General features: G+C 41.8%; 1 protein-coding gene across 5 annotated transcripts in view; it reads right to left on the bottom strand.

Annotated features, from left to right (window-relative positions):
* The window catches only part of LOC308678232 (chromodomain-helicase-DNA-binding protein 8-like), a 104,251-nt gene that overhangs the window by 79,503 nt on the left and 1,450 nt on the right, over window positions 1-23,298 (bottom strand). For 4 of the 5 annotated variants that reach the window (XM_081345283.1, XM_081345286.1, XM_081345285.1 and 1 more), the window contains exon 2: window positions 20,794-20,862. The exons of the other annotated variant lie outside the window; for it this stretch is intronic. The gene's annotated coding sequence lies outside the window, so the exon portion shown is untranslated. The remainder of the gene's footprint in view (window positions 1-20,793; window positions 20,863-23,298) is intronic. 5 annotated transcript variants of the gene reach the window in all.

The raw sequence follows: 23,298 nt of genomic DNA, 5'->3' as shown, positions 1-23,298 counted from the left end.
TTTTGTTTCTCACAGACGGTTATGGGTGCTAGTAAGCAGGAGATGGAAACCGAGGCCTTTTCTACTCATTCCTCCTACAACTAGAATTGTTGCTCAACACGGCGATTTCAAAACTTGAGTGTCTTGAGGACACTCAAGGAAGCGGTCGGTCGGGAATGACAGCTTAATCATCAGCTGCGTGAAGAAGACACAGGTAGTCCTCGACTTACAACAGCTCACTTAGTGACCGTTTGAAGTTACAACGGCACTCCAAAAAAAAAAGAAAGGGACTTATGACCGATTTTCACACTTCAAAACCGCTGCAGCATCCACAGGGTCACGCGATCAAAATTCCAGAGGCGTGGCAACCGACTCACATTTTATGACGGTCGCAGCGTCCTGGGGCCAGGTGATTTTACCTTTTGTGACCTTCTAACAAGCAAAGTCAACGGGAGAAACAGAGTCACTTAACAACAGTGTTAATAATTTAACAACTGCAGGGATTCACTGGAGAACTGTAGCGAGAAAGCTGGTAAAATGGGGCAAAAATCACTTAATTTGGGGTTCGACTGTAGTCGAGGACAATCTGTATATGAGTCGGGGTGGCGCAGTGGTTAGAATGCAGTATTGCAGGCTAAGTATGCCGACTGCCCGCAGTTCGATCCTGACCGGATAAAGGCCGACTCAGCCTTCCATCCTTCCGAGGTCGGTAAAAGGAGGGCCCAGACTGTCGGGGGCAAGATGGTGACTCTGTAAACTGCTTAGACAGGGCTGTAAAGCTCTGTGAAGCGGTATGTAAGTCTAAGTGTGACCGTGTTTCCTCAAAAATAAAACCAAACCGGAAAATATGCCCTAGCATGGTTTTTCAGGACGCTCGTAATGTAAGCCCCACCCCCCCAAAATAAGCCTCAGTTAAGACTGTCAGCCAGACTGACGCATTTAGTACCGTATTTCCCTGAAAATAAGACCTAACCGGAAAATAAGCAAAACTTAATATAAGACCCCGTCTTATTTTCAGGGAAACACGGTATTATCAATGTCATTGACTCAGCCTTCCATTCTTCTGAGGTCGTCGGTAAAAGGAGGACGCAGATTGTTGGGGGCAATAGGCTGACACTGTAAATTGCTTAGAGACGGCTATAAAGCTCTGTGTATATAAGTGTTATTGCTATTGCAGTCTAGGCATCTTGACTACGTCCCCACTAAGTGTCATTGTAGCCAAGAAATTAAAAGACGCTTGCTCCTGGGGAGGAAAGCCATGGCAAATCTAGACAGCACACTAAAAAGCAGAGACATCACCCTGTCAACAAAAGTGCGTATAGTCAGGGCTATGGTCTTCCCAGTTGCAATGTATGGCAGTGAAAGTTGGACCATAAGAAAGGCTGAGCGCCAAAGAATTGAGGCCTTTGAACTATGGTGCTGGAGAAGACTCCTGCGAGTCCCTTAGACTGCAAGGCGATCAAACCGGTCAGTCCTAGAGGAGATCAACCCTGACTGCTCTTTAGAAGGCCAGATCCTGAAGCTAAAACTGAAATACTTTGGCCACCTAATGAGAAGGAAGGACTCACTGCAGAAGAGCCTAATGCTGGGAAAGATTGAGGGCAATAGAAGAAGGGGACGACAGAGAATGAGGTGGCTGGATGGAGTCACTGAAGCAGGAGGCGTGAGCTTAAATGGACTCCAGAAGATGGTAGAGGGCAGGAAGGCCTGGAGGAACGTTGTCCATAGGGTCGCGATGGGTCAGACACGACTTCGCAGCTAACAACAAGAAGTGTCATTTCCAACAAAGAAAAACTCTCATTCCACCCAAAATTAAACAGGCAGGGTGCTTTTCTATGAAGAGCAATATGAGAGAAGCATACCCCAACAACACTTTCCAGGATATATTTCTATTTCCAGGTGCTGACTCAGCACATCTATATTCTACTAAAACTCTCGTGTCTTGTAACCCTTAACTGGGCAAAATGGTGCCTTGTAAGGAAATGGGCCAACTTACAGAACGCGTCGAAGATCAAGGCCCCCTGGCTCTCATAATTGTCAAATTTTATAAAACATTTGATGACATGATAAAGTCATAAAATATTTCCAGCGCGGCTGTTTTGACTGCGTTCCACAGTTCAACCAGGGTTACTTTCTAGGCAGCTACATCTCTGAATCTGTCCCGGGAAGAGTGTACGTTCGAAGTTCTTCGTTTCTGAAAGAATTTTTAAAACTTTGCACCGACATTAGAAGCTCTGCCACTGTTGGAAGGCCTTGAAGAATCTGGTAAGGAAATACCTCTGAAACGATAACCCCAGTGGGTCGCGGGTTGTTTGGTTTTGAATTAAATCAACCCCAGAAATGTGTTTGCCCCCTTTAAAAAAACAATAAATGTTGTATTTTTAAGCTACCGGCTCTGCGTAAGAGGAGGAAATAGTTCGGATGTTTGGGAGCCAGCAAAGATGTTGCGTCTCTGAACTGAACCAGCAATTTCACTGCTATTACTTCTCACTTCCTCAAAGCAAGTTCACTACAAACTGCAGGAAAAGCAGATCAGCCAATTACATAATGGGAACCCCAGGATGCATGACAGGAGCCCCTTTTTAAAGATTTACATAGATCAGGGGTAGGGAACGATGGCCCTTTGACGGCTTGTGGACTTCCAATTCCCAGAATTCCTGAGCCAGCTCTGGCACAGATACAGATACACGGGACATCAGTAACAGCTGCCAGTGTTTCTGGACCTAATTTAAAAAAGGTTTCTACATTAACTGCTGTTACTTTCAAAGCCCTAAATGTCATAAAAACAGAAATACCGAGCTAACACCAGTTTATCTCAAAAAACAACAACAAAAAAAACAAAAAACACCTAAGCATGGCTGGATCTGAATGGGAAACCAATCTCAAGAGATTTAGTCTAGGCGGGGAGGTTGGAAAAATGTTGGAAGAATGCAAAAGCAAACTGCAGGGAGTCCTCGACTTACAACAGTTCGTTCAGCGACCGCTCGAAGCTGCAAAGCCACCGAATAAAGTGACTTGCGACCATTTTTCACAGTTACAGCCTTTGTGGCATCCCCATGATCCAAACTCAAACATATTTCCTATTTGTGACGGCTCCAATGTCCCAGGATCATGCGGTCCCCTTTTGCGACCTTCTGACAAGCCAGGTCAACAGGGAAGCCAGATTCACTTAACAACCGTGCTAACTAATGTAACGACTGCAGAGATTCACTTAACCACTGTGAAAAGGCATAAAATGGGGCAAAACTCACTTAACAGAAATTTGGGGCTCAACTGTGGTCATAGATTGAGGACCACCTGTATAAGGGAGAATAGCTTTTCAGTAACGGCAGTCCGATTTCGAACGAAGTCTCAAAAGCTCAAACTGGCATTAACCTCTGTAGACTTCCAGGCACTCGATCAAGATAACTTGACTTAATCTGTGCCTCACCATTTTAAAATATATGCTCACCAATGAAGGCAAATATACGTGTTACAGGATCCAATCTGGGTTGGTCACCGGGACTGGAGGTTTAATCTTTCGGGATTCAAAAGACCAACCCAAGTTGGATCCTGCAAAACAGATGCTTTCCAAACTCTGGTATGGCAATAAACTTGACTTCTGGTGTATCTTGGTTTGATTTCTGCCTGCATATGTTCTCTGCTGTATCCAGAATCGCAAAAAGGGTATATGGCCGGAATTACTTCTTGGGCTCACTGTCGTGTAAAATGCCCCCCAAATAAAGGCTGAGCTCACCAAGAAGAAGAAAAAAGGCAACACAAATCACAGTTCCTAGAAATGCAGCTGATGAACTTGAATTATAATCTCAGACTTCTCTTTAAGAGTTACCCATTATTTTTGTTAGTGCGGTATATTCATGTGTGGATGTTTTGCTATTTATTAGGTGAGCACACGGCCTCTTGTCATTAGAGGGGAAAAATGGGCCACCGGCAATTATGTCAAAGGCTGTGCATCACGCACACTGCCGTTTGAAAGCTTGCGACTTTGCTCAAATTGTGCAAGCAAGCTTTCGCAGATCAAAGAAGACGATGTTCTACGGTGTCTCACCATGAGGCAGAAATTTGTGGCACCTACACAAGTAGCTTCTGCTGAAAAGGAAATTAAGGTAGACCAAGTCTCGTTTCTACCATCTCCACTCAGAACGTTGGACAAGTTGACTTCCTCCTCCAGTCTGAAAACTATAGGACAAATGGAGACCTTGACCAAATATGAGATTTGCGGTTTCCCCAAGCAGTCAGGCTTATATATCCAATGAAATAAGCTCATCAGATAAAAACAGAGCCAGCCTACAGACACCGCTCTTCCATCCAAGACAGCGGGCGTCCCAGCTAGGGATTCAGAAGCCCTTCTTCCATTTTGGTTGCCTGTTTTGGACTGTTTAAAAAAAGAGATAGGGAGATTTATTTATTTTTTAATCTGGCCAATCCTATAATTTAGATCACGACTAATGTTTTACCTAGTAAATCACAAGTTGTCAAGAGGCCTGTCCTGAAGCACCAAGCAGCCGACTAAACCAACATGAAATTAAAATAAAAGCCAACCTGAGCATCTTATTGAAATAGACAAATTAAACGTAAAGGAACGTTAATAGTTTAAAGCAGTGTTTCTCCACAGGAAGATGTGTGAACTTCAATTCCCAGAGTTCCCCAGCCGGTGTGACTGGTGAGGAAATTCTGGACTTCAGCTCCCAGAATTCTCAAGTCAACTCCTTGGCCACTTGAAGAGGTGTGGACTTCAACTCCCAGAGTTCCCCAGCCAGTGTGGCTGGCGAAGAAATTCCGGGAGTTGGTGTCTATACATCTTCTAGTAGCCAGGATGGAGAAACACTGCTTTAAAGGATGATATGGATTTAATATCCATGATCGTTTCCCACCAAAATCCTGGGAGCTGCTGGACATTTTAATGATTCAGTGCTGAGAATTCTATATTCAATCTCAATTTCTTCAAAGAACCAAAAATGCTCTAAATAACATACGGAGGTCACAAGATCCCAAATCAAGTTGCTGAATCTCTCAGGTAAGTTAAGTACAGGCAGTCCTCAACTTACAACAGTTCAGTTAGGGATCGTTCAAAGTTACAACTCCACTGAAAAATGTGACTTATGCTCTTTTTTTTTTTACAGTTACGACCTTTGCAGCTTCCCCATGATCACGTGACCAAAAATCAAATGCTTGGCAACCGGTTCATTTTTATGATGGTCAGTGTGTCCCGGGGTCATGCGATCTCCATCTGCGACCTTCTGGAAGTCCACCGGGAAGTCAGATTCATGTAACAACCGGGTTACTAACTTAACTTGAAGAGCCTTGGTGGAGCAGTGGGCTAATGCCTCCTTAAGTAACACCAGCTGCCTGCAATTAGTGCAGGTTCGCATCCCACCAGGCTCAAGGTTGACTCAGCCTTCCATCCTTCCGAGGTAGGTAAAATGAGGACCCAGATTGTTGGGGGCAATAAGCTGACTTTGTAATAATGCCGCTTGGGGGGGCGAAAGCCCTAATAAGCAGGCATATACCGTACATAGAATGAAGGCTATTGCTAAGCACATTGATTTGTGCTTAAAATTGTAAGCCGCCATGAGTCTTCGGAGAAGGGCGGGATATAAATGGGATTAAAAAAAAAACTACTGCAGTGATTCATTTAACAACTGTGGCAAGAAAAGCTTTAAAATGGGGCAAAACTCACTTACAAATGTCTCACATAGCAACAGAAATTTTGGGCTTAATTATGGTTGAGGACTAGTGATTGTTCATGATCTCTGCCAAGTGTTTATTCCAGTATCTGATGCTAATATACGAGAACCTCTACTATAACTCTACAATTTGATTATGAACCCTATCTTCTTTGAACAAACGAGAGTCATCTGATTTATTAAACAAAAGGAGGAAAATCTCCCAAATATATCAAGTTTATTACATTATAATGCCCTATGGGTAATCCAAAAGTTCATTCCTCAGGGTCTAAAAAATAGAAGCAAAAACTTCTGAACAGGCCACTATAGACAGCTATGGACGTATTATGCTGACTGCCTATTGTTTAGGAAAAATGGCAATTTTCCCAAAAAAAATAATAATTTTACAACACAATTGATGCTGTCATAATTAGCAAAGGTTTTTTTCCCCCTTTATTTTCTTTTCCAATTTTTGTTGCTCTCCTGCCCCAACCTGTTTGGTTATTATTGAATCTGTGTGATGTTTTCTTGTGTGAGTCATTCAAACAAAGAAAGGATGAGAAATTCAGCAAGGGCTACAAACAGCTATGTTTGCAAATGCCAATGTGTTCCTCGAAGATTTTCCAATATTCTCCGATTTATAGTATCACAGATAAAATCTGGACTGCATAATACGTATACATCAAGAAAAACAGGAAGGCAAGGAAATGTTTCCCCCCTCCCCTGAAGATATACAGGCTGTCCTCGACTTACGGCCACAATTGAGCCTAGGATTTCTGTTGCTAACTGAAAAATTAGTTAAGAGAGTTTTGCCGATTTTATGACCCTTCTTCCCACAGTTGTTAAATGAATCACTGCAGTTATTTAGTAACGTGGTTGTTAAGTGAATCTGGCTTTCCCATTGACTCTGCTTGTCAGGAGGTCACCAAAGGGGATCAACGTGACCCCAGGACACTGCAAGCATCATAAATAGGAACCAGTTGCCAGGCGTCTGAATTTTGATCATGTGGCCATGGGGATGCTGCAGCAGTTGTATGAAAAACAGTCACTTTTTTCAGTGCTGTTAACTTTGAACGTGTGGATCATAACAAACTGTGGCAAGTCCTTAAAGAGATGGGCGTACCAGACCATCTTATTTGTCTCTTGAGAAACCTATATGCGGGCCAAGAAGCAACAGTGAGAACTGGACAAGGAACCACTGATTGGTTCAAAATTGGGAAAGGAGTCCGGCAAAGCTGTACACTGTCGCCCTGCCTATTTAACTTATATGCAGAGCACATCATGAGAAAGGCAGGGCTAGATGAATCAAAAGTTGGAATTAAGATTGCCGGAAGAAACATCAACAACCTAAGATATGCAGATGATACCACTCTAATGGCAGAAAGCGAAGAAGAACTAAAGAGCCTCTTGTTGCGGGTGAAGAAGGAGAGTGCAAAACTTGGGTTGAAACTAAACATTAAGAAAACCAAGATCATGGCATCTGGCCCTCTCAATTCCTGGCAAATAGATGGGGAAGAAATGGAGGTAGTGACAGATTTTATTTTCCTGGGCTCCAAGATCACTGCAGATGGGGACTGTAGCCAGGAAATTAAAAGACGCTTGCTCCTGGGGAGGAAAGCCATGGCAAATCTAGACAGCACGCTAAAAAGCAGAGACATCACCCTGTCAACAAAAGTGTGTATAGTCAAGGCTATGGTCTTCCCAGCTGCAATGTATGGCGGTGAAAGCTGGACCATAAGAAAGGCTGAGCTCCAAAGAATTGAGGCCTTTGAACTCTGGTGCTGGAGAAGACTCCTGTGAGTCCCTCGGACTGCAAGGCGATCAAACCGGTCAGTCCTAGAGGAGATCAACCCTGACTGCTCTTTAGAAGGCCAGATCCTGAAGCTGAAACTCAAATACTTTGGCCACCTAATGAGAAGGAAGGACTCACTGGAGAAGAGCCTAATGCTGGGAAAGATCGAGGGCAATAGAAGAAGGGGACGACAGAGAATGAGGTGGCTGGATGGAGTCACTGAAGCAGCAGGCGTGAGCTTAGATGGACTCCAGAAGATGGTAGAGGACAGGAAGGCCTGGAGGAACATTGTCCATAGGGTCGCGATGGGTTGGACACGACTTCGCAGCTAACAACAACTTTGAACGGTCACTAAATGAACAGTTGTTAAGTCAAGGACTACCTGTAGATACATAAGAGATTAATGCTCAATGCAGGGAAGTTATATCCAACTAAATATATTTGTAGAAATGATGGCTTTGATATAACTGTATCTTATCTAGCTTCCATGGACAATTTGGGACACGAAAAGCTAATAAGCCCTGCAATTTAAAAAATCACGGTCTCTCCCATATGTACCATCTTTCCACATGCAGAAAATTAGTTAATACAAGCAGAAGTATTGAAAATGGTGTATTTTAACTTGATAGGGGCTGAATTTTATTTCTGACTTTTTGAATGAATTCTGGGAGAAAACATAATATAAATGAATAGTCCCTTTTTTTAAAAAAAAATCAAAGTTAGCTATATACTACTTCTGAAATCTACTTTGTTCTCCGTTTCAAGATCACGTGAAGTACTAATACCACTTTACAATGCCTTGGTAAGGCCACACTTGCAATACTGCATCCAGTTTTGGTCACCACGATGTAAAAAAGATGTTGAGACTCTAGAAAGAGTACAGAGAAGAGCAACAAAGAGGATTGGGGAACTGGAGGCTAAAACATATAGGGAACGGCTGCTGGAATTGGGTATGTGTAGTTTAATGAAGAGAAGGGTGAGGGGTGACATGATAGCAGTGACCCAATATCTCAGGGGCTGCCCCAAAGAAGAGGGAGCCAAGCTATTCTCCAAAGCACCTGAAAGCAGGACAAGAAGCAACGGATGGAAACTAGTCAACGAGAGAAGCAACCTAGAACTAAGGAGAAACTTCCTGACAGTTAGAACAACTAACCAGTGGAACAACCTGCCTCCAGAATTTGTAAATGCTCCAACACTGGAGCTTTTTAAGAAGAGACTGGACAACCGTTTGTCTGAAATGGTATAGGGTTTCCTGCCTTAGCAGGGGGTTGGAATAGATGACCTCCAAGGTCCCTTCCTCCTCCTCCTCCTCCTCATTATTATTATTATTATTATTATTATTATTATTATTATTATTATTATTATTATTATTATTAATTATTATTATTATTATCACAAAGTTCACCAACAGAAGAAGAGAACAGAAGATTTTCAAGCACAGGTTTTCTTAATTTCTACTGCTGGGAGGAAATTTGGGGCTTTTAATCACTAATGTTAGAACTACTGGAAACTTGCTGAACTATTGCAAATCTTACTAGCAGAACTCCGTCTAGTTTTCCTGCCCATTGCATTTGAAAATAGCAGGAACAAGAGTTCTAAAAATGTTGCTCTTAAGACAAAGTCACTCAGTTTACTCAAAACTGTAAAACCAGTGTCCTTGCAGTGTCCATTGTTAGAGAATTTACAGAAAAGATGTTGAAGCAAGGAACAGAAAGTTTACGGATATTATCCAGGAATATTAGGATTACTTTTTTTTTATAGCAATGGAACTCAACATTTGAGATGGAACTTGCAAGGCTGAGAAAGTGTTTCAGGGAAGAAATATATATATATATATTCGTTTATTTTTACTAGAATTGGAACCTCAGATTTTTATTTTTTCATAGGAAGGTGTCTGTTCAAAAAAAAAAAGCTTTTGGGCCATATCACAATCTCTTTCTTCTTTTACGTGTGTGGCACCCCTAACCTCAAGCATGAAACCGGCCACTGTAAAAAAAAAGGGGAAAGCTCAGGTCCCACGTGGCCTACAAAGGATGTCCCGTCTGCAAAAAGGTGGAAACATTTGCTTTTTACCTGGCTAATAAAGAACAGAATATCAGGCAGGAGACCTTACATCATTTCAGACAAAATCTCTTTTTTTAAAAAAAAAATAGACAACAGTTCAAATGCACTGTGTGCTACCGTTAAATCATGACTGATCTCGTGGGTGAGAGGTAAAGAAGGCGAGAGGTTTAGAAACACTATTCCTAACATTCCTCAGAATTAAATACTTTTTTTTTTGCCCCCCCAATTGTCTTAGGATCTTGGCCCCGCTGGCTATGGAGGATGAGGATTTAATCTGAGACCAGACCTGGGGAAGCTTCTCAAATGTCCAAGTCTCGTGGATCGAAATAACCTCAAGCGGATAAAACAAACGGGATTCCATACCTCACAGGCCAGAGTTGGGAACCGACCTCTCACCCCTACCAGTGTGATCTAGGGATCCGGAACAGCCTTGGACAGGAAAACAAGCAGATCCCGCCCTTCCCCATTGGAGTCCAAAGCTTGCTACCTCTCTCCATTCTGAAGCCCACTGTGACACACACAAACAAACACACACACACACACACACCCAAGTTATTTCTTCGGCCTTTTGGATGTCCTTCCGGCTGACCGCCTGCCTAGATGTTATGATTTTTCTCTTTGCTTCCCAAACTTCCACTGACGTTACCTAGTTTGGGCTCACGAAGCGTCTGCGAGAAAAACCAAGGACCCCCCCTCAGTTCAACCCTGAGCTACAAATATTCCCCTTTCACTCCCCCTTAAGCCTGGTCCCACACAAACCCCCCCCCCAAAAAAAAACCCCAACAAAAACCAAAAACCTGTGCTGATCTGCTCACCGCACCAGCTTTTTCTCTCGTAACCAGTTGCAGGGCTGTTCTCTCCTCTATATTTCCATAATTTTCATGGCAATGCATTGGGGTGGGGGGGATGAGGAAGGGAAAGGGAGGTATATTAATCCCTCCTCCTCCTCCTCCTCCTCCTCCTCCCCACCTGGCAGTTACTTCCACACTCCACCTTCCTCTGCCCAGCCCCCTTCCTCTTCCCACCTGCAGCCCAGGCATCCTCCCCGCATTCCTCCTCCTCTTCCTTGCCCTTAATCCTCGTCCACTCCACAGGGATGCCCTGTCACTCCCTCTTGGGGGGGGGGGTCTCTTCCTCCCTCTCGGCCCCTGCCCCCCCCACGCTGCTCTCCCCTCCTTCGCCAGGGAGGGCCGCAGGTAAATGCCGGCCTCTCCCCCCACCCCAACCCCACCTGCTGTCGTTCACATCCTTCTTCCCCTTCGCCCCACGAAGAAGAAGAAAATCCGTATGCACCATTCCTTCCCAATGCCTCCACCCAGTATGCTGGGGGGGGGGGCAGGGAGAGGCTCCAATTTCCCTGGCTTACCGCTGGTCATCTGCATTTTGCCCCTTCCTCTCCCTCCCTCCCTCCCTCCCCCCCCCCTTTTTCCTCTTTTCCGCTGGACGCCGCGCTTTCTTTCTCCTCCCGCCTGCCCTCAAGGTCTCCCACCAACCCGAGCGGGATCCCGGATCCTACCCAGCCTGGAAAAGCAGCAGCAGCTCCTCCTCCTCCTCCTCGGCTCCAGCGCACGGGCACGAGGAGGAGGGGAGAAAAGAGGCGGAGCTGGGGCCTGCCAGTACTTCCCCCCCCCCACTCCTCCTTCATGCCAGCTAGCCAGATACCAGCATCCATCCAGCCTGCCTTTTTCTTCCCTTGCTCCTTGGAGGGAGGGAGGGGGGCTTTGCCCCTCCTCAGCGGCTGCTCCTTTGCATTCTTTCATCTCACTCATTGCATGTCGTTTTGCTGAAGCTACTCGACTGGCGGCGAGCTCCAAGGTGCACACAAAAGGACAGCACCAAAAAAAAACCAACCCGTCAAGGTCCTATATACATACTAATATGCAAGTGTGTTATTGTGCACAGAGCTCGCCTCCCCATCACCGTATCTCTCGTGCTCAATTGCACCACCTCTCTCTCTCTCTCTCTCTCCCTCCCTCCCTCCCTCCCTCCCTCTCTCTCTCTCTCTCTCTCAGCAATTCTGCCCATGGGTGTGCATTCTCAATGCAGGATTGGTGGGAGATAACAGTACATAACCCCATTAAAGTTTAAATCAGGTCAGGCTTGATTAGTTTCACCTTGGCTAATCTGCATGTTAAGGAAATGGGACATGGGAATCTGGAGAGTGCTTTGAGGGGGTTCATTTTAAGACACCCCCCCATTCCACATGTTTCTTAACGGCATCTTGAAAATTCCTACCCAAGGAAAAAAGGATTTTTTTTCTAAGTGAGCTCTTGTTAATCCCCCTTTTCATATTAAACTTCTTCTGTACCCCTATTAAATTGAATCAATCAATCAATCAATCAATCTCTCTCTCTCTCTCTCTCTCTCTCTCTGTCTATCTATCTAATCTATCTATCTATCATCTTCCTTTTCTTCCTTCTATTCATTCACCCATCCACACACACAAAATATATACTCCCTTTCCTACACACACACACACACACACACACACACACTTTTCCACCTAATTTGTGATTAAGGTGCTATGTTAGAAAGTGAAAGGCAGTGAGTTTTAGTTCCCTTTTAAGCACAGAAGCAGGTTGGGTGACTTTGGGCCAGTCACTCCGACTCAGTCCAGCCCACCTCACAGGGTTGCAGTGATGGGGAAAACAGGAGATGAGAGTATTATGTACTCTGCCTTCAGTGGCACAAAATAAAAGCGGATATAAATCTAATAATTAAAGTCCACTGTCACCTATTTCTCCCCTTTCCCTTTATCTCACTCTGTTTGCTCACTCTCTTATCACACGATGGAGCACAGAGAGTGACCTTGGGGCAGGGAGTAAGAGAAGAATGGACCTAGGAACATGCTCTGCCTGGCAGTCTTATACAGGACAAGGCATGACAAGGGATTCACGAGCCCCAAGTTGGATGACTTTGAGCCAGTCACTCACTCTCTCTCCATCCAAGCTACTGTGTTGGATTGTGGTGAGGGTAAATTGAGTGCAAATCACCATTTAGATGGATTCTATTCTATTCTATTCTATTCTATTCTATTCTATTCTATTCTGTTCTGTTCTGTTCTGTTCTGTTCTGTTCTGTTCTGTTCTATTCTGTTCCGTTCCATTCCATTCTCTATTCTATTCTATTCTCTATTCTATTCCATTCTATTCTCTATTCTATTCCATTCCATTCTCTATTCTATTCTATTCTATTCTCTATTCTGTTCCATTCTCTATTCTATTCCATTCCATTCTCTATTCTATTCTCTATTCTATTCTCTATTCTATTCTCTATTCTATTCTCTATTCTATTCCATTCTCTATTCTATTCTATTCTATTCTATTCCATTCCATTCCATTCCATTCTCTATTCTATTCTATTCTATTCTATTCTATTCTATTCTATTCTATTCTATTCTATTCTATTCTATTCTATTCCATTCTCTATTCCAGACATGTCAAACACAAGGCCCGGGGGCCGGATCCGGCCCGCGAAGTGGTTTCATGCGGCCCGTGAAGCCATCCTGGAAACAGTGAGGGAATGGCCCCCACTGCCTTGGCCCTGCCCCAGAGACCCTCCTTCTGCCAGAGACCCTCAGATCTGTCCCACTCCTGCCCAGGCCCCCATAGGCACCCTTCATGCGAACAATGTAGAGCTGGCCATGCCCACCCAGTAGGCCATACGCACTCTAACCATACCCACCTAGTAGGCCACGTCCACCCAGGCCATACCCACCCGGCCCCCTGAGGGCAACCGCAATGCTGATGCGGCCCTCAATGAAATTGAGTTTGACATCCCTGCTCTATTCTATTCCATTCTCTATTCTATTCTCTATTCTATTCTATTCCTAATTTCTATTCTATTCTACTCTATTCTATTCTATTCCATTCTCTATTCTATTCCATTCCATTCGCTATTCTATTCTCTATTCTATTCCATTCCATTCCATTCTTTATTCTATTCTATTCTATTCTATTCTATTCTAATTCTATTCTATTCTATTCTCTATTCTATTCTATTCCATTCTCTATTCTATTCTCTATTCCATTCCATTCTCTATTCTATTCCGTTCCATTCTCTATTCTATTCTATTCTCTATTCTATTCTATTCCATTCTCTATTTTATTCTATTCTATTCTATTCCATTCTATTCTCTATTCTATTCCATTCCATTCTCTATTCTATTCTATTCTATTCTATTCCTAATTTCTATTCTATTCTATTCCTAATTTCTATTCCTAATTTCTATTCCTAATTTCTATTCCTAATTTCTATTCCTAATTTCTATTCTATCCTATCCTATCCTATCCTATCCTATCCTATCCTATTCTATTCCATTCTCTATTCTATTCTATTCCATTCCATTCTCTATTCTATTCTATCCTGTTCTATTCTCTATTTTATTCTATTCTAAATTCCCATACTAGAAAGACTCTTAAAAATCTGGATATCAGGGCCAAGTTGATTAATTACCACCTGACACGCTGTCACAGAGAGTGGGGTCCTAGAGCTGCTGCTGTTCAAGTTGAGTAGCCAAATACATTTTTTAGATAAATAATCTTGCTCCTTTGTGTGCACGGGAACTCATCCTTTTAGAAATCTTTGCTGTTCTTCAAAATGTTCAATATCTAGCTGGGGAAAAAGTCCTTTCTGAAGACTCCTTCCTCAGAATGCAAGTTAGAAAAAAATCTAGTTAAATTCCCTGCAGGTCCCATGACAATATGTAGCACTTGTATTTTGCGCTTGTAATTGGGTATGTCTAGTTTAATGAAGAGAAGGACGAGGGGGGACATGATAGCAGTGTTCCAATATCTCAGGGGCTGCCACAAAGAAGAGGGAGTCAAGCTATTCTCCAAAGCGCCCGAAAGCAGGACAAGAAGCAACGGATGGAAACTAATCAAGGAGAGAAGCAACCTAGAACTAAGGAGGAATTTCCCGACAGTGAGAACAATCAATCAGTGAGACAACCAGCCTCCAGAAGTTGTGAATGCTTCAACGCTGGAAGTTTTAAAGAAGAAACTGGACAGCCATTTGTCTGAAATGGTACAGGACAGGAGTAGGCATCCTTGCACCTTTTATGACTTGTGGACTTCAACACCCAGAATTCCTGAACCAGCCATTCTGACTCAGGAATTCTGGGAGTTGAAGTCCACAAGTCATTAACCAGCCAAGGTTGCCTACCCCTGGTATAGCTACCCGAGCAGGGGGTTGGACTAGAAGACCTTCAAGATCCCTTCCAACTCTGTTATTCTATTCCATTCTATTTTGTCCCTGGTTATGTAAATGTGAAAGGCAAAAGGGGATATAGCATTAAATGCCCAATGCTAAGCATTAGCCAAAATAAGTGATGGCTGTGCTTTGCAACTTTCCTGCATGGAGAGGTTGGGAAGAGCAGGTCATCCAAGAATAAATGCTCTTTTCTCAGGTCTGAGTGGTTTCTTACCTGCCACCATTACTGGGGTTTTTCCCTCTACAAATTGCATGTATCTGAGAATCTTTTTTCCTCTTATGTTATCTACGGAAAAAAAAAGACTTGAGAAGTTCATCAACCTGACCATCACTTCAACCCTTCCTCCTGAAAATGATTTAATTAATTTGTATAAACAAAAGACCGACCTTTTTTTTTACATTAACATGGAATGGGCCCTAAATTGATACCCGATAGGTTTCCTGAGAAATTATGCACCTTGAGATGTACCTGTGATTGCAACTTCGGTATCACTACAGTGCGATCTTTTAAAGACAAAACACCCAATCACTTACATTGTCGGACGGCAACCATGTAATACAGGTAGTCCTCGACTTACGACCATTTCTGATGCTAAGCAAAACGTTTACTAAGTGAATTTGCCCCATTTTACGACTTTTCTTGGAACAGCTGTTAAATGCATGACTGCAGCTGTCAACCACACAGTCTTTTAAGTCAATCTGGTTTTCCCCACTGACTTTACTTCTAAGGAGGTCACAAAAGGGGATCACATGACCCCGGGGGACACGGCAACCTTCATAAATATGAACCAGTTGCCAAGCAACGTCTGAATTTCGATCGCTTGGCCAAAGGGATGCTGCAAAGGTCGTTAGTGTGAAAAACAGTCGTAAGTCTTTTTTTCCCAGTGTCGTAACTTTGAACAGTCGCTAAGTGAAGTGTTGTAGGATGAGGACTACCTGTAAATGCTTCCCCTCCCCCCCCAAAGGAACTACCTGGTTTGGCTTTGCAATATGCCAACAAAACAACTGGTTTTCCTAAACCCTATCTAGAACCCCCCATGTATATATATAGAACTAGACTGTGTTGTTTCTCTGGGTCATATATTTGTGTGTATGTGGGCATATCCATAATTATTGTTTTGGTCATTTTTATGTAATGTATATTGGAGGTGGTTACCCTTTGAGAGCTGTATGCAATGAAATTTCATTTTAATGTATGTTGATTAGTGTACATTTAAAGTGACAATAAAGTTTATTTATTTTATTTATTATTTATTATTGGGATTTATATGCCGCCCTATCTCCCGAAGGACTCAGGGCGGCTAACAACAATAACATACAATAATACAGAAGTTAAAAGAAAATTAAATTAATGGCCCTGTAGAATAAATTAAAATTAAATTAGTTATTATTCTATTCTATTCTTTGCAGTTGTTCTGTTCATTCTATTCTATTCTATATTCTCATTCTCATTCTCATTCTCATTCTATATTCTATATTCTATATTCTATATTCTCATTCTATTCTATTCTATTCTATTCTATTCTATTCTATTCTATTAATTCATGGGTCAGCATTAATGATGGATATTCCTTCTCACCATGAATTTTCCCATGCCATATGTGGCCTTTCTGCTAACGGTTAGTCCAGTTCTAGATTCTATAACAGGATTAAACTCTGTTATAGGAATCTTTACAGAATCTATTACAGAGGGAAAGACAGAAAGAAGACATTTGGGTGTTTATATGTATTACTCAACTTACATCTATTCATTTAGGGACCCTAAACGGCACTGGAAGAAATGCATAACGTATGACCAGTTGTCCACATTTGACAACCGTTGCAGCATCCCCATGGCCATGCGATCAAAATTTGGGTGCTTGGCAACTGGCATGTAATTTAGGACAGTTGCTCTGCCCTAGGCTCACGTGATCACTGTTTGTAATCTTCCCAGCCGGCTTCCAACAAGCAAATTCTATGGGGGGGACCCAGCATCGCTTAATGACTGCATAGTTGCACTTAACCAGCTTGCAGCGATTCGCTTAACAACTACAGCAAGAAGACTGCCAAATGGGGCACGGCTCACTTAGCAACCAAAATTTGGGGCTCCGTTGTGGTGGTGAAGTCAGAGACTACCTGTGCACAGAAGCAAACAGCTGCTCACAACGTTATGTACAGCATCCAGTGTTCCCTGGTTGTTTTAATCAATTTTCAGGAGGTAAGTCAATATATATATATATATATATATATATATATATATATATATATATATATATATATGCCAAAGAAAGCTGTGGGCGTGTTTCATTCAATCCTAATCTTAGAGAAGGCTGGGGGGGAAAAAGGGGGTGTGACCTTGAGAAACAATCTTTGGGCTACAGAGAACTGTTGACTGTATGCAAGGAGATTTTTATTTTCCCCACCCCTTCTTAAAATTCTGCAGAACTGGGCAATAGTTTGCCGTGCCAAGCTGCAGTGATACACGTGAAGAGGTCAATTCTTTGCAAAAAAAACAAAAAAAAACAAAATCCCACACATCCAGCCTGCAGGAAGTACAGATGGAAAGGGATTACGCATCCGCATACTGAGAAAAAAAAAGTATCAGCACCTTTAGCCACATACCTTCATGAGCACCAACCTAGACCGAAGATTAACTCGCTATCTACGAAAGCAAACCAGTCATTCTGATTCCTCAGATTCAACCTTTGCTGCACCAGCATTGCTTTGCAATCTTATGGATGAAATTCAACGGTTGTTTTGTTGTGATGATACTGACAGTGCTGTCAGTGTGAGTACAAACCATGCAAATCATCCTGTAAAAGGTATCTTCTCCCCCCCCCCACACCACCACCAAATTTATAAGCTTGTGAAGAGATGCATTTCAGCCCTGGCCGTGGGAAAAAAATGTAAAGAACACAGAGCTACGTTGGTGTTATTGTTTTTTAAATTGTTCTCCCAAATGTTCTGGGAGATTGTGTGAGAAATCATACTTTCCTTCCCTTTGGTCACTATGCAACCAAGGAAGAAAGACAAAAAAAAATAGGTTGAGGATTGTCACGGAAAGGAGAGATTTGCACATTGGCTATGGAACTGGGCTTTTAGTTAAGAGGCGGGCAACTGTTTCGTGGCACAATTTTCTAAAAATCATGAGAAATTTCTCTTTTATTCCCCACCAGTACACCTACCAGCTGTGAGATCCTCATTGCCACACAGGTGTTTGGGAAACGTGCAAAGAAGAATAGCAGTGTATCAAATAGTTCTCTTTAACTACGAGTCTTTTTTTTATCTAAATCCAGTCTTTTGGAAGAACCACAGAGGCTTTCACAAAAATCAAAGCAAATTAAATAAAACACATTGAAAACTTCCTCTTGTGTAAACCTGAACAGCCCACCTCTCAAAGGTTTCGGAATCTGGAAAAATGGACATCTACGTCAGCTTTCTCTAACCTGACATCTCTCCAAATAAACTGGGGTTGCAACACCCAGAATTCTTAGCAATGATGGCTAGGCTAGGGGACTTTGGGAACCGTAGTCTCAGTATATGTACAGCTTATGTTAACATATTCTTGCTATACGTTGTATTTGAGCTCTGGTTTTTAGCCACATTTTCTTCTTTCTTATGAAAGGTTTGATCAAAAGACAACATTGTGGACTCTTGATGACCAATTGCAGATTTTCCTATAAAGCCAAAAGCCAAATTTATAAAGCCAATTTGGAAAACTTACCATGCCAGAAACAAATAATGGAATAACGGTGTTGGATGGGACCTTAGAGGTCTTCCAGTCCAGCCCCCTTGCTCAAGCAGGAGACCGCACAGTACTATTTCATACAGATGGTTGTCCAATCTCTTCTTAAATTTCTCCAGCCTTGTAATACCCACAACTTCTGGAGGTAAGCCGTTCCACTGATTAACTGTTCTAATTGTCAGAAAACCATGTGAATCTTACATCTGATGCTGTTTCGGTTGAAATTATATAACCCAACAGATACGATTTTTCCTGCACTATTTTCTCAGCTCCTTTGCTTAAAAAATGGCAAAGAAAAGAGAAAGAGAACTTTTTTTTTTGTGGACATCTGGCTAAACTACCCACTACCTACAGTGATATGTCAAAAAGCACTTGCCTATAATCCAGGTGAAAAATAATGCATGGGTGTCAATTCTCAGAGGAATGAAAGAACAGTCTGAATATCAGGGTTAGAAATTAATAAGTGAATGCAAGTGGTGTATTTACAAAAGCTGTTTTTAACAACCATTTCCCTATCGGCAAACCAAGAGAACTGTCTTTTCACTTTCTATATGTTAAGGAGTTTTATAAAATTGCTCCAAGACAGGAGAAACTCCTTGTGGTTTGCCAACCACCAGATCAGATCTAAAAATTCTAAGCCATCACAATGGGAATGTGGTAAATCTCCTTCCATCCAGCAATTTTCAGATCACAAGACTTACAGATCTCTTTAAAGATCCTCCAAACACTACACCCTGACCGTGGGTAGTTCAATCCTCTGTAACCAGCTACAATTCCCAGATTTGTCTGCGCTTCCTGCAGAAAGCTACACGGAACAACTCTGTCTTGCCACAGGTTTTGGGATCCCAAGCTGAAGACAGAAGGGGGCAGATCTCCATACTTGGCAGTCCCTCCAGGAAGAAACAAACAAAAAAGCCCTGGCAACTACAGAGTTGTGTTTATTTATTTCAATTATTGATATGTCAAACTGCTTGAACAACTTGGAACCTGGAATGGATAGGTCATTTGATCCTAACCCTCCTCCTCCATCTTTGCTGTTGCTCACTGTTTACTGTTACTCTTTCTAAACATGCAGGCTGTGGCCAGATTTGGGAGACAAATAGCAAAAATCCCCATTCTCCTTTGATATGTTAATCTACGCTTCTGAGAGGCCGTTTGGATTGGGTGTTGAAGAGATGGCCAAGCAAATGGACAGCGTTGTCTTCCTCAAATTGACGCTCTCCAGAAATCCCAGATGGTCCATCCCCAACTACCATGACTATGGTGTTATGGCAGCTGTAATGCACTACATCTGGAAGGCAACTGGAGAGGGAAGACTATTTGAAACCCAACCAAGAGAGGTCCCATCTTTACACAGGATCTCCATCCTTTTTTTTCCCCTCAAGACAAGAAAGAGTCCGTGCCATCAGCAATCCCATTCACAGAGCAGTATGGCCTACAAGCCAACTGCAGTAGTATCAGTAATATTTTTTTTTACACCCAGAACATGGATCATGAAATGATAAGGACCTTTTTTCTGGATAAGGACCTTTTTTCTGGAAGGTGAAAGAGGTGTTCTGTTATGGTTCACCAAGATGATCAAGGTCCTCTCCACTCCTCCTGTTTCCCCCTTCTTTAAATTATAGGTGCAGGATACAAATACAGCCCTTCCTCATTTTAGTAAAAATGCATCTTCAGATATCATGACATAGTCCACTTGTATGCAAATGCACAGTCTTCATATTAATTATTTCACTTGTAACTATTTACCTCTCTTACCTTTCTCATTGTAATGAAAAAGTAGAGTATAATGGCTATGGCAAAATAAAGATTAAGGAGCTGATAGTGGAAAATCTATCCTTTTAATATATTTCAGAAGAGAGCTGGAAGGGACCTTGGAGGTCTTCTAGTCCAACCCCTGCTCAAACAGGAAACCCACGCACCATTTCAGACAAGTGGCTTTTTACCTTTTTAACCTAGTTTTTACCTCTCAGCACAATAAAGCTAGCTGTCAAGAAACAACTGACGGGTAGCAGACAGGGACACCAAAACAGGTTAGAAATATTTCAGACCTATAACCCACTTACAGGTGGATAAGCCCTGTTGCTTTCAGTGCATAGGTCTTCTACGCAATTGTATTATCAGAATGACTGAAAAATAAAATGAAGAGATACATTCTCGACTACAAAAGTTCCATGAAAGCTGCTCTTTCATATTTACAGTGCAATTCTAATGAGTGCACTTGTACTGGATCACAGCTATTTTATTTTTTTGTCCAATATAAAAAAACCTACAGGTGGACGTTTTAAAACCCACCTATTTTGACACTTACACAACAAAACAAGTTTTCTGCCATTCAACGGTAAAACTACACTTACCCAACAGTAAATCGCACTGAGTCTAACAGAATTTACTTCCATGTAAAAGCATGGATTTGCAGCTGCTTTCTGCAGAAGAAGAAGAAAGAGACAGGAATAATCAGGGCTGGAGGGAAATGCCTGTGATCTATGACATTATTCAGTTTTTTGAGAATACTTTTTGAAACTCTGTACTGGGGGGGGGGGTCAAAGCTGGCTTTTCACAACCTAAACCAGCATGCTGGATGAGGTGGTGTGGGACTTGTAGTCTAACATGTTAACCAGAACACCATACATATATAGAAAGTTTCCACATTTTGATGACAGCTTCTGAGAAAGTACAAGTCACACCGTTTCCTCCATGAATACCCCTAATCCAAGCACAGTTACAGAGAAATGACCCGTATTTTGTTATTCCTCTTCTTCCCCTTCCCCCATCTCAAAACACAGCAGCTTAAGTTCATATCTGCTCTGAGAAAACATGGCTGTAATGTACTCCAGCTGTGATTCTCTACTTAGAAGTTCCACTTTCCAACCAAACTACTGGAGTAAACGATGGGACATCTCCCCCAAACAGAAAAAGACTCTATTGTGACCTTATCAGTATGACTGGCAAATTGAGGGAGAAGAGGCGATGTGCACCCTTGGAGGGGTAGAAACTAGACAAATGCAATTGGATGATGATAATTTTGAACTTATTAGACTTGAATATTCCAACTTTTCAAAAAACCCACTGTACTGGGAACTGCCTATATACTCAGATGTTACCTTAACAGCTCTTAAGTCCTTGGTTAGGACCTAAACAGTTAAGTCTTTACTGGGCTCAAACTGTTAGGATTTGAACTGTTAAGCTATTAACACATATCACTACTGTGGAAAAGAAAAAAGCCTGGTTTATTGATATTGCAATATACCAGGTGATGCACAAATTGAGGAGAAATAGCTAGGGAAAACAAGAGCAAAATATCGTGATTTGCAAATTGAAGTTGAGCGATTATGGAGGAAGAAATCAATGGTTGTACCAAGAGCAATATCCAAACAGCTGCCTGGATACATGGAAATTTTGAACTTATTGGACCTGAATATCCCGACTTTGCAAAAAAACAAAGCAAAACAAATCTACCCTACTAGGAACTGCCTATATATTCAGACACTACCTTAATAGCTCTTAGGTCCTTAACACTTGAAGTGTTCCGTTTACCAGTCCCAGAATGTGTATCAAAATAATGATAATTATCTGCCAAAATATCTGTAATACCATCAAACATCCACATCTGCCTATCCCAGGTTCTTGGTAAGGTAGACAAAAATGCCAAACCCAGTCTGAACACCTGCCTGACCGTGCAACCAACCATAACACCAATAATGTAAATGAGGGGTCCTTGGTGCTCTCTGAACTTGTTTTCTTGCAAATGTTTCATGACCCCTAACTAGTGCTAATAAGGAGTGTTTATACAGCAACAAATCATACTCCTTACTAACCTTGATGATGTTACCTAGTTAGGGTCATGAAACGTCTGCAAGAAAAGCAAGCTCAGAGAGCACCCTCATTTCAACCCTGAGCAACAAATATTCTCCTTCATTTATATATATATATATATATATATATATATATATATATATATATATATATATATATATATATATATATATATATATATATATATATATATATATATATATATATATATATATATGGAGGCTGAGATGATCATTTCGAACTCTTTATGTTCTCATCAGTCAGTCATACCCTTTATCTGAGATATATATATATATTATATGTATGTATGTATACATACACACACACATATGTACACACATATATACACACCTGAACATATACATATATGCACACAGCTATACATATATATACATAGCTATACACACATATATACCTATACATACACACACACATATGTATATACCGAGTGCTTTTTTTGTAAAAGAAAAAGTTGCCGGAACTCACACACATCATACAACCTGCTTCAGGCCTCAAAGCCGACTGGGTGACAAGATGACTTCACCAGGAGAGGGTGAATTCTAGTCCTGCCTTAAGACACGAAAACTGTCTGGGTGACTTTGAGCCAATCACCAGCAGACGGTGAGTTCTAGTCAGTGCTTTTTTTGTAAAAGAAAAAGGTGCCGGAACTCACACATGTCATACAACCTGCCTTGCCTACCCTACAAGGTTCCATCCAAAAAAGGTGCTGGAACTCTGTTCTGAGCGTTCTATGAGAAAAAAAAGCCCTGTATATACCTATACCTTATACATACACACATACATACCTACCTATACAAACACAGAGAGACATATACATTTATACATACATATATATGCATACATATATATGCATACATATATATATATATATGTTCGAATCAGAAGGGTATGGCTGACTGATGAAGACTAATGAGTCAGAAATGCATTTCAGTCTCCCTTAATTCTTTGTTAGTAATTTACACTTACACTTACACACACACACACACATATATATATATACACACACACACACACATTATATATAT

Source organism: Vipera berus (genome assembly GCF_964194415.1).
Source record: "Vipera berus genome assembly, chromosome: Z".
In the NCBI taxonomy this organism is placed as follows: domain Eukaryota; kingdom Metazoa; phylum Chordata; class Lepidosauria; order Squamata; family Viperidae; genus Vipera; species Vipera berus.
This window is presented reverse-complemented; position numbering and strand designations above follow the sequence as displayed.